This window comes from Ursus arctos, unplaced genomic scaffold (assembly GCF_023065955.2).
Source record: "Ursus arctos isolate Adak ecotype North America unplaced genomic scaffold, UrsArc2.0 scaffold_21, whole genome shotgun sequence".
NCBI classification, from domain to species: Eukaryota; Metazoa; Chordata; class Mammalia; order Carnivora; family Ursidae; genus Ursus; species Ursus arctos.
This window is the reverse complement of record NW_026622886.1, coordinates 6,384,054-6,390,053: the sequence shown is the minus strand read 5'-3', so window position 1 is coordinate 6,390,053 and position 6,000 is coordinate 6,384,054. Positions and strand designations below refer to the sequence as shown.

The following is a 6,000-nucleotide window of genomic DNA, read 5'->3' as shown; positions in this document are numbered from 1 at the left end:
CAATAATTATTTGGATATAACATCAAAAGCACAGACAACAAAAGCAAAAATAAATAAGTGATTACATCAAACTAAAAAGCTTCCACACAGCAGAGGAAACCATCAACAAAATGCAAAGAATGGAAGAAAATATTTGCAAACCATGTATCTGATAAATATATAAGGAACTCTTACAACTCAATAGCAAAAAAAGAACCCAGTTAAAAATGGGCAAAGGACAATAGACATTTTTCCAAAGAAGACATACAGATGGCCAAGTACATGAAAATGTGCTCAACATCACTCATCATCAGGGAAATGCAAATCAAAACCACAATGAGATATGACCTCACACCTGCTAGGATAGCTATCATCAAAATGGCAACAGATAGCAAACACTGGCAAGGATGTGGAGGAAAGGGATCTCTTGTGCACAGTTGATGGGAATGAAAACTGGTGCAGGCAGTGTGAAAAACAGTATGGAATTTCCTCAAAAAATTAAAAATAGAACAACATGGATGGACCTAGAGGGTGTTATACTAAGTGAAATAAGTCAGTCAGAGAAGAACAAATACCATATGATTTCACTGAAATATGGAATCTAAAAAACAAAATGAATCAACAACAACAACAACAAAAAAAAAACAGAAATAGACATAAATACAGAGTAAAAACTGGTGGTTACCCGGGGGGAGGCATGGGGGATGGGCAAAATAGGTGAAGGGGATTAAGAAGTAACAAACTTCCAATTATAAAATAAGTCACGGAGATTAAAAGTACAACATAGGGAAAAAGGTCAATAATATTGTAACAATAGATGGTGACCACGCTTGTGGTCAGCACTGTGTAATGTATAGAACTGTCAAATCACTATGTTGTGTACCTGAAACTAATATAACATCGTATATCAACTATACTTAGGTAATTAAAAAAAAATTTAAGAAGTAGTACATGGGGACAAAAAATACATTTTAAAACTTAGGAAAAAATAGAACCATGTGATCCAGCAATCCCATTACTGGGTATATATCCAAGCGAAATGAAGTCAGTATCTCAAAGAGATATCTGCATTCCCATGTTCATCGCAGCACTGTTTACAATAGCCAAGATATGGAAGCAACCTGAGTGTTCCTCTATAGACAAATGGATAAAGCAAATATGGTATATATGTACAATGGAACATTATTCAGCCATAAAAAGAAGGAAATCCTGCCATTTGCAACAACATGGATGAGCCTAGAGAACATTACGCTAAATGAAATGAGCCAAATGGAGAAAGATACATACTGTACGATCGCACTTATATGTGGAATCCTAAAACCTTGAACTTCTTGAACCAGAGAGTAGAACCATGATTACCAGGGGCTTGGGGGGAAGGGGGGGAGGAAAAATGGGGAGGGGGTTGGTCAAAGGGTATAAACGTTCAGTTATAAGATGAATAAGTACTGGGGATCAAATGTACGGCATGGTGACTATAGCTAATAATACTCTATTTTATTCTTAAAATGTATTAAGAGAGTAAATCCTAAGTGTTCTCACCGCATCCACCCCCCCCCAAAAAGTAACTGGGAAAGGTGACAGATGTACTAATTACTTTGACTGTGGTAATCACTTCAGAGTGCCTATCAAGCCATCATATTGCACACCTCGAATACATCTTTGATTGTGAATTATACCTGAATGAAAGCGGGGGGAGGAATCTTTCAGTCCAAGGAGAGGTTACCGCTGGGTACAGTTACAAAGGTTGTGCACAGGCCAGAGGACCCTAAGGGAACTCATATTTGTTTAGCCCCCACTCTGTTCATCCTCACCACACCCCTGTGGGGTCAGATTAAATGCCCCACGGCACAGATTGGAGGAAAGGAGGCTCAAGGAAAAGTCGATGGTCACCCAGAAGAAGCAGGATAGCTTCATACTCCAAAGGGCTTGCCTGTGACTCCACACCACACTGACTCTCCAAGGACTCTCAAGGAGGGACATCTCACCTTCACGAGATTCCCTGATGGGGGTTTTCTTAGACCTGGCATATAATATTTCCCGGTCAGGAGAACCAAGCCTTACAGCCTAGCTGTGGCCTGACAGAGGGAGAAATGAGTCTGTGTTCCCTCCTATGTTGAAAAAAAAAAAGTTATCTTTACTACAAAATACATATTTCACACATTTTACCCTGTTAAAATATTTTTTAGGGGCGCCCAGCTGCCTCAGTCTGAAGAGCACGTGACTCTTGATCTCGGGGCGATGAGTTTGAGCCCCACATTGGGAGTAGAGATTATTTAAATAAATAAAACCTTTCAAAAAACGTTTTTAAAGGATTCAGAAAAGATTTTGTAAAGCAAGCAAGGATAGTACTTAATACATTTCCATTTAACCTTAACTGCAGTCAGTTTACTCAAAACACTAACCTTTTTGGAGCCTTTGACGCAGACTATTTTCCTATTCCACACCCACACCCTATAGACACGTTCCCCTGTATTTTCAGGGAATTCTTAACTCCATTGTAGTATCTCCCACCACTGCGACGGGGAGACAACGAATTCGTGGGGGATTAACACTACCTGGGACTTTGTCCCCACAGATGCGCTGGCGCTCTCTCTCGCCCTCTCCCATTGTTGCAATAGCTCAAAATACGTAGCCCGTTAGTAAAGAAGCCCGTGTAGGTACTCTGGTGTCGCTAACATTTTACTATCTTGATAGCTGAGCCTCAGTAGAATCGCTTTCCTTTCAACTCTTCTGTATTTTATTCGTTCCCAAAGCATTGTTCAGCAAAGTGGCCCACAGCTTGGCCAGACCCCCAAAGCATTCGATAGGTCCAGAAAGGGCTGGACCCGCCACCCTAGGGGCTGCCGTGTTCGCTGGCAGGGGCTCTCATCGCTGGAGACCACGGCGGGGGGGGGGGGGGGGGGACTCTCTTATTCTGCAGACGACTCGGGTTCGGCATCTCTCACAGCACCTGCCCGCCTCGCCTGCACTTCATCATTGCCGCTGGAAGAAGTCGCAGCCTCACTGCGCTTGCGCCCGGCCCACAGCATCAGCCTCCGCAACCCGTTTTCCCCAATCACACCTGCTCTGCCCGGTTACGTTTTTGAGGAGCAGGGAAAGCGCCCACATCTTGGGCCCATCAGAGGGAGGCTATCTGCAGCTTGCGTGCCAATAAACTGCAGGTTTACCCCCAAAGCCAGGATGAGGCGGCATCTGCAGTCCCTCGGCGGCAATGAGCCCAGCTCACAAGCTCCCCCAGATGTGAACCAACTGCCTTCTGCTAACAGGCTCACATTTCCCTCCAAAGAAGCGGAAGATGGTGCCTGAAACACCTCCAATGAGTTCAAAGCCGGAATTAAAGATGTTCCATCAGCTTTAAGGAAACCTTCTCTCCTTGAATTACCTGACCCGGATCTTCAAGCATGCTGTCTTCCAGAGAAATCTGGGGGGATGCTTTGCCCCTGGATGCTCACTGAGGGCTTGAGGGGCGTCCCACGTTTCGGATTATATGTGGAGGCACCACTTAGCAATTTTGCTTTCCAGGTACCCACCCGCTACACATTTTTCAGAATGTTTCCAAAGCCCTCTGAGAAGATGTAGCCCAGGGCTGAGGAAGGAGGATCCAGGGCTAGCTGTGGAAGATTCTGGATTCAAACCCAAACTTTCCTTGCCTGCTGGATGCCTTTGGACAGTGGCCCCCTCAGCCCTGTGCCTCAGTGTCCCCATCTGTAGAATGAGAAAGGATGATTGGCTAATCCTTCTCTTTAAGGCCTTAGGTACTAACATCAAAACCAGAGTGGGGGGGGGCAGTGCTGCCCATGACCAACGCTACAGAACCCACAGCCCCCTGCCATGAGAAGGAGCCCCTTCCTGTGGACATGATGTCCAGGGGTCTTCAGCCAACAGTCCAGGAAGTGCACCCTGCCTCTTGCTGGGTGGGAACCTCCCTCACAGACACACTTCCTTCTGGTCCCACTGGGTTACTGCCGTGCTGGCCGGGGTGAGGAAGGCTGGCACAGGAGCCCCTGGGAGCAGCACAGAGGCAACAATGCATGCCATCCCTGCCTCCCCCGGGAGGATCCTGGGAGTGAGCACGCAGAAAAGCCTGTGAGGACAACAGGGTGAGGAATCATTGCCCTGAAAAGTCTCTCATGCCAACTCTTAGTTTACAACAGGGGGTTGGGGGGACAGGGAGGCCAAGGGCCTTGCTCAGGAGCACACGGTGGTGTCAAGAGAACTAGAATATAGTCCTTCTCTCCCCGTTTTTACTTATTTTATTGATTTTTTTTTAATGACAAAAGGATGCATGTTTGCTGCAGTGATTCCAACAACACAGAGGTGATGTGTGAAGACAATTATCATCTCCTCTCCCTCGCCCCTCAACCCACAGCCTAGGCATGGTGAGCCTGTGCTCCTCCCCAGCCCCCCACTCCCAGCGGAGAGGGCAAAGCTACCTGAATCTCCTCGGCTGCTCCCAAAAGGCCCAGGAGAGGAGCTGGCACTCTGGAGCTGATGGGGGGCTGCGTCCTGCTGTATTCAGATGGTTTCTTCTCTCAGTCCAGATGACCTGGAAGAGAAAGGGGCTGTCAACCTTTTTTCCCTAAGGTGGATACCAGTAGGGATTTCTGGAAGGGGTCTTCAAAAACAAGGCCGTTAGACACCACACAAAAGGCCATCCTTCCTGGCCATCTTCCCCCCACCCAGTTTCTGACTTCATCACCTCCAGCCTTGTGGTTGGTCTCCCAGCTTCCAGAATCATCCACTCAGTACCTTTCTACAGCACTACTGGAGTGAGCCTCCAAAAGCACCCCTTGCTGAAAACCTTCCAGTGCCTCTGTGACCCCAGCATTTGCCAAGACATCCAGGCAGAAGGTCCAGACCCCCCAACCTTTTGTGATCTGCCCCCAGGAGACCTCTCCTGCCTCACCTCCAGTAAAGCCTCCCACGCACCATTTCTTTCCAGCCACTTGAAACTACTCACAATTCTTGGAATAGATTATGCATTTTTTAACTGAACTTTCTATTTGGGGATCCTTGTATATTCACATGCAGTTGTAAGAAATAACATAGAACCATCTCAGGTACCCTTTACCTGGTTTTTCCAATGGTGACATCTGGAAACGCCAGAGTATAGTATCACAACCAGGATACTGACATTGACACAGCGAAGATATAGAACATTCCCCAAAGCACAAGGATCTCTCATGTGGCCCTTTTATAGCCATACCCTTCCCTCCCGCCCTCACTCCAAACTTAACCCCGGCCACCACTCAGCTGCTTTCCAGTTTCTAATTCTGTCCTCTTGATAATTTATAGGAATGGGATCACACAGCATGGACCTGCTGGGTTGGCCTTGCTCACTTAGCATGGTTCTGAGAGCCACCCAAGCTGTGGGTAATCTGCTCCTTCTGTTGCCACGTACCGTTCCGTGGTACAGATGTACCATGGTTTGCTTGATCGTTCACCCACTGGAAAACATTTGTGTTGTCTCCCTTTTGTGGCTATTCCAAATAATGATGCTATAAATATTGGAGTACAGATTTTGTGTGAACCTAAGTCTTCATTTCTCTGGGAGGAATGCCCAGGAATGCAATGGCTGGGCTGCATTTTAGTTTTTCAAGAAACTACGAAGCTGTTTTCCAGAATGGCTGGGCCATTTTACGTTCCCACCAGCAGCAGATGAGCAATCCAGCTTCTCCACATCCTCACCAACCTTTGGTGTTGTCGCTATTTTTAATTTTAGCCCTTATGATAGGTATGTAGTGAAATTTCAATGTGGTCTTCGTTTGCATTCCCCTAATGGCTAATGACATTGAATATCTTTCCTTGGGCCTGCCAACTGTGTAGCCTCTCTGGTGAGACGTCTTCATCCATGCCAGTCATGTTCAAATTGAATTGTTTTTTTTTCACTCTCGAGTTTTGAGAATTTTTTATATAACTAGCATGAAATGGGAATAACTATTATTATCAAAACTAATGATTCTTAGCACTTAGTGAGTACTTAGCAAGGCATCATGCAAACTGCTTTACCTTCACGATCTC

The 6,000-nt window shown here is 46.0% G+C and overlaps 1 long non-coding RNA gene across 2 annotated transcripts in view; it reads right to left on the bottom strand.

Moving 5' to 3' along the window:
* Positions 1 to 4,388: 4,388 nt before the first annotated feature.
* The window catches only part of LOC130544469 (uncharacterized), a 116,244-nt gene continuing 114,632 nt past the window's right edge, over positions 4,389 to 6,000 (bottom strand). For both annotated transcript variants that reach the window (XR_008960757.1, XR_008960756.1), the window contains exon 3: positions 4,389 to 4,525. This is a non-coding gene — a long non-coding RNA (uncharacterized LOC130544469). The remainder of the gene's footprint in view (positions 4,526 to 6,000) is intronic.